Source organism: Fukomys damarensis, unplaced genomic scaffold, assembly GCF_012274545.1.
Source record: "Fukomys damarensis isolate Sample0158 unplaced genomic scaffold, DMR_v1.0_HiC HiC_scaffold_36, whole genome shotgun sequence".
NCBI lineage: Eukaryota > Metazoa > Chordata > Mammalia > Rodentia > Bathyergidae > Fukomys > Fukomys damarensis.
Window position 1 is genome coordinate 44,457,735 of NW_022900948.1, and position 5,228 is coordinate 44,462,962.

Genomic DNA, 5,228 nt, shown 5'->3' on the forward strand with positions numbered 1-5,228 from the left:
CGCCGGGCGCCGTCTGAGCTCCGCCCACAGAGAGGGTAACACTGCCCACCTCCCACGCGGGACCGCTTTCCCGGCCCAGGGCAGGAGCAGCCGCCTCGGTGCCCGGGCAGCACGCGCGAGCACACACTGGCGTGGTTACGATCCCGCCCGCCCGAGATCCTGGGTCCAGAGCACCGTGGGTGTTGGGCCGTGGAGCGCAGCAGCAAGGCCCCGTGTGGGACCGGGGCATCTTTTCTTGGGCCGCTCGCTTGGGCCTCGGGGACCTCCATTCCCACAGCCAAGGTCTGACTTCTGGATTCAACCCGATTTGTCTCATTATAAAAATTAAATAAGGGGCAGAGCAGGATCCTCTGCCGCGAACAAAACGACTTCCCAAGGAAAGGCCATCAAAGTGCCCCCAGGGCCAGCCCTGGGGTCCTGAAGCCAGGACCCTACTGTTACAGTTAACACGGTTGTTCCATCGGGTGACAAGTTGTCGAAGCCCCCAAAAGAGTGGGACGGGGAACGGCCTGGTCAAGTCTCATTAGGGCTGGGCCAGCTTGGGCCACGCATGCTTAGATTCAAGGCCCATGTTCCCTGCGGAAACAGTTTCACTCCTGCACTGCCGGAGTCCTAGACCCTGGGCTGGGGCAGCAGGGGTCCCTCGGCCCCTCCTCCTCCTACCGGTGAGCACACTTCTGTCTGGGTCTCTGTCTGAATCGCATCTTCCTCTTTGAGTGACACCGATCGCTGCACCGGGAGTCCGCAGGCTCAGCCTGGCCTCCTCTTAACTTGGTCGTGCTTGCAAGAGTTCTGCTCCTAATGTGGTCACTGTCCAGGGGTCCAGGCTCAGACTTGAACTTGTGTTTGGAGATCAGGGGACATTTAAGGCCATTACACTGCCGACTGCAGGCTGGAGCCCTCTGGTCTGAGGTGTTGGATACAGAGAAGGAAGAGCTTCCCGTGTCCTTCATGGGCTCTGCCAACGGAGGCCTGGGCCCAGGAGGACCCAGTTCGCTGCGTTCACGGTGCTCTGACAGCCAGGCCCTCTGCTGAAGGCCAGACCCTCAGATTCCAGTCCAGCGAAGCCTGCCAAGTAGGTGACACTCCATCCCATCTCAGGAGCAAGGGAACAGGACCAGAAAGGGTTGGGTGCTTCTGGAACGTTGCACAGCAGAGAAGAGACTTCACCTGGTCTGTGTGACTGTTTGGCACATTGGATTGGGCCCCTGGGTTGGGCGGGAGCGGTGGGGGGCTGACTTTGCTTGCCCCCCCACAGGACTGGGGTACCACCCTGGGGCGCTGCCCACTGTCCCCAGGCTGCTGTCATGAGGGTGCCCCGCCCTGCCCCGCATGAGCAGAGACGACCTGGTTTCCTCCATCTGCCTCCCGCTAACGCTGTCACTCCAACCCATCTCAGCCCTGACCTCTCTTCTCTTGCCAGTGCCCCACTCCCTGGGCGGGTCTCGACCTCCGTGTCACCCAAGTCCGGGGTTTCTCAGTCGGGTAGGGCTCCTGGGGACAAACACCCAGCGCCCAGGCCCGGGGGGGGGGCTCTGTCCTAGTCCGTGTGCAGGGGAGGCACAGCCCTCGTGCATAAGAGTGCTGTCCACAGTTCACAGAAAGCCAAAGCCCCATCACGGCACAGGCTAAGGACATGCACGGGAGGGTCACAAAGGACAAAAAACCAAAAAAATGTCAAAAAAAAAAAACCACAAGAGAGATGGGCAATGACAACAGCTAACAGATAAGACTTGCTGTATGCAAGACCCTAGTCATTCAACAAAGTAAATTACAGAACAGGGGCACAGTGCAATTGCATTTGGGGTGTGTGTGTGTGTGTGTGTGTGTGTGTGTGTGTGAATGGCCAGGTTCCACTCTTGAAAGTCCCAGGCTGAGGTGCTCTGGGCTGTTATTTCCAGTACCCAGGAGCTTTAATCTTCTTTCTGTTTCCACGTATCTTCTACCTTTCCTCCAGTGAGTGGTTTTAGGGCTTCAAGATGAAGGGTCCCCCAAAGACTCATGTAATGAAGGCTTGAGCCCCAGGGCTGCATGTTCCGAAGAGGGGCCTGGAAAGGTGGCTGATCAGGAGCCCACACATCGGCGAGCTCAGAGGTGAAGGGGGGGATGAGGGAGTGGGGCGCGGTGAGGTCCCTGGGGAGGTGGCTTGGGAGGACACACCCTGGCCCCACCCCTTCCTCTCTGGCTCCTCCTCTTTTCTCCTCCTCTCTCCCCACTTCCCAGCCGCCATGAGCTGAGCAGCTCTCCTCTGCCAGGTCCTTCTGCCATGCTGTTCCTGCCTTGGACTGAGCCCTCCGAAACCACGAAGCCACAATGGACCCCTCCTCCTTAAAGCTGTACACGTCAGGTGCTACGTGCTGGCGGTGGAAAGGTGACGCTACCAGTGCCAGTGCATCTTACCTGAGGCCTGAAGCCCCGCCAGGGCCCTGGCACTCCTCCTACCCTTGAGCTGCAGGGCGAGAACATGAGGAGCATCCACGGCCCTCCTCGCCCTCCCTCTCCAACCGCTGATGCCGTTCCCCCAGCAGGTGATTCACAGAGGGCTCCTGCACCTGCCCTGGGCTGTCTGTCTGGGGTTCCTTGGGTTAGATAGGAGCTCAACACAAATCAGTCTGAATTCTTCATGACACTCCCGGCATTAGTCATTCCAGGGCCCCTGTGTCATGGCCAGGAGAGCCTTAGAGAGAGGGGTTCACATGGGAGCTCCTGCTCCAAGGGATCACCCTGGCCCCATCCCGGCCCCCCGGGCTGCCTCACTGTCTCTGTCTCTTGCACACACAGGCACACTCACACTCTCGCTGATTTATAAACCCACACAGGGCCACACGCCCCCAGGGGATAGAACCTGCTCATGGCCACGCAGTCCTGCACACGCGCACACACGCACAGTTACTTGCTCACTCGTGCCTGTGCCTGCTCCATTCCCTCTTGGTGCCCACGTCCCCCACGTGGATGGTCTGCAGCCAGGCCCGTGCCTCAGAAAGCCCTCCAAGCTGGCTGTGGAGGCGCCTGTCTCACCCCAGCTACTGGGGAGGCTGAGGCAGAAAGATCACAAGTTCAAGCTCAGCCTGGGCAACTTAGTGAACACTTGTCTCAAAAAAGATGTTATATTATTTATTATTATTATTAATATTTTTATTATTATTACTATTATTTTGTACCAGGGAATGAACTTGGGTCCTTGCGCTTGCAAGGCAGGCAGCAGAACCACTGAGCTAAATCCCTGGGCCCTCTTTATTTTTTAAAGGGCCACAGATGTACCCCAATAGCAAGGTCCTGGGTTCAATCCCAGAACTGAAAAGCCCCCCCCTTTATTTCTTTCCTTTCTTCTGGTTTGGCAGGCTTCTCACATGAGGTATTGGGAAGGCACAGACCACTTCTGTCTGCTCCTGGTGGCAGCCTCCAGGGTCACCCTGGGCAGGTCTGGGGCACCCAGGCACAGAAGGGGCTCTGGAACCGTCTGAACCACTGTCCTGGGGCCACCACTTCCTGCACTCTTCTGTCTGCGCTGCTGTGGCCCCTCCCTTCCCCATACCCCTGACCCTTGACCTCTGACCTCTGACTTCAGGACTAGAGGTCACTGCCTGCAGGGCCAGCTTGCTTGGCCCTGTTTGGCTACAAGCTGGAGGGACTGTGTCCCGATTTGTGGTTTCCCAGAGGCCTAACCTGTGAACTCAAACTGGAAACAGGTACTAGGAACTGCAGCAGGAGCTGGGTAGCAGGCCAGTGGCCAGGCCCGCACGGACTTTCCTGTCCCTCATGCAGTTTGGCCTCCTCACCTGATGTCTGGAGGTGACAACCCAGGACTCTGCTCCCAGGAGCTGTCCTGTCTCTGCCTCCCCACCCGCCTACCGGCCATAACCCGGCACCCCGTCCCAGCTGCCTCTGAGAGCCACTTAGGGGCTGAGCCAGGGACCCTCGTCCTGTGCCACCCCCAAGCCCATGGTTCACACTGAAGGCTTCGCGTGGACCCCAGGCCACCTCATCCCGAGACGGGGCTAGTGTGGGGACTCACTCAGCCCAAGAAGGGTGCAGGGGAGTCTAGCAGCCCAGGAAACGGGGAGGGGGGCTTACCCTCTGATGGGAGCCTCCTGCCTTTGCCTCGGGCCCAGCCCTGCCCCTGGAAGAGCCTCAGTTGTTCTGCTGGGGGTTGGGGGTGCCAGGAAGGTCCGAGCCCGCCACCCTGGCTGGGAAGAGACTCCCCCATCCTGGAGGCCCTCTGTCCCCACAGGCCAGCTCAGGGACGGAGCTCAGGGAGGGGGCCCCTGGGCACCATGTCCTTGGGGGGCGCCGTGCCCTGGGGGTGGGGTCCCCCGTGTTGCCTGGGCTGGCTGTGCGGGGTTAGGGAGGACCCGCAGGCCATCCGTCAGGGAGACAGCGGCCAGTGCTGCCGGAGGAGGGAGCCGGGAAACTTGATCATTGAGAACACTCCTGGCTGTCTGGGGGAATTTAATTAAATCGCAGGGAGGCTGCGAGAGCGGCCACATCTGGAACCAATATGCAGGCTTCGATTCTTCCCCTCCCGGCTGCGAACGGGAATCCGGTGGGGCCCTGGGAGAGCAGCGTCCAGCGGGAACGGGGCTCCCAGCCATCGGACGGGAAGGGGAGATGGGGACACGGAGAGGAGCCACGGGAGAGGCGGGGAGAGGGGGGCAGCGCGGCGTGGACGAGGGCACGCGTCCGTTCCACGGGAAGGGACGGGAAGTCGGGACTTCTCAGCCTCCGCCCCGCCAGACACACGGGCATCCCCGGGGCTGGTGCGGACCCGCTGTCCTCCCATCTGGGGTGAGGACGCCCTGGCTCACTGGTGGAGGCGCCAGGGGGGCCACTGGGACGGTGATGTGGGGGCTGGGAACTGAGCCCGGGGCCTTCGCACCAGGCGACGCGCCCGGCCCTCCTTTGTTTTTCTTACTCTGGCACAGGGTCGTGGTACAGGGAGCCTGTGCGGCCGCTGCCTGCCCCGCACTCGCGGGTATCGGGCACAGGCTGGACTCGTGTGCGACACGCGCTGCAGGGACAGGGCCGGGGAGGCCTCACCCTGCAACGTCAGAGCTTGAAGGGGTCAGGAGTTGGCACGGATGGCGAGGGAGTGGGGCCTCTGCCCTGTGAGTGTGGGCCCCTCAGGGAATGGGGGCGGGGGTTCCCCAGGCCCCAAGGCAGAGCTCGCCGACCCTGGCCCGGCCTTAAAGGTGCTGCCTGCCCCTGCTTCTCCACTTCGGTTCATCAGC

General features: G+C 61.0%; 1 long non-coding RNA gene across 2 annotated transcripts; it reads left to right on the plus strand.

Moving 5' to 3' along the window:
• The first annotated feature begins 6 nt into the window (after window positions 1-6).
• LOC104864423 lies at window positions 7-4,609 on the plus strand. 2 transcript variants are annotated; one of them, XR_780885.3, is made up of 4 exons: window positions 7-1,173; window positions 1,958-2,094; window positions 2,256-2,528; window positions 3,342-4,609. It is a non-coding gene; the product is annotated as an uncharacterized LOC104864423 (long non-coding RNA). The 2 variants fall into 2 exon arrangements; XR_780884.3 differs by having other exon boundaries at window positions 7-1,075; window positions 3,342-4,608.
• Window positions 4,610-5,228: the final 619 nt, after the last annotated feature.